Raw genomic sequence first — 381 nt, 5'->3', positions numbered from 1 at the left:
CGTCGGGGGGCTTTCTGTCCATGCGCGACCGTTAATTTCGTAAGCCGTAATTCAGAACAACGAACGCGACTCTTTTTTCCCCCTGGAACGCGAGCGTCGAAGCCGACGAGCTCCTCCGGAAAGTCTCCGCGTCCTCTCGGCGCTGCCGGCGCTCCCCGTCCTGCGGAAGGCAGCGGCCGCTCCCGCCCGCACCGCTCGCCGCCTCCTCGACCTCCGGTTACAACTCAATTTCCCTCCAATCAACCGATAATGAAATCGCACTTCGGGGGCACCCTTCTAAAATTAATTCTGCCGGGCTAAGTTGCACTTCAGAAGGTTTATTGTTCGCGCTCGGCGGGGCCGCAAGGTACGCGCACGGCGGCTCTCGGGCTCCGCGGGACG

Source organism: Meleagris gallopavo, chromosome 2 (assembly GCF_000146605.3).
Source record: "Meleagris gallopavo isolate NT-WF06-2002-E0010 breed Aviagen turkey brand Nicholas breeding stock chromosome 2, Turkey_5.1, whole genome shotgun sequence".
Classification (NCBI taxonomy): Eukaryota; Metazoa; Chordata; class Aves; order Galliformes; family Phasianidae; genus Meleagris; species Meleagris gallopavo.
This window is presented reverse-complemented; position numbering follows the sequence as displayed.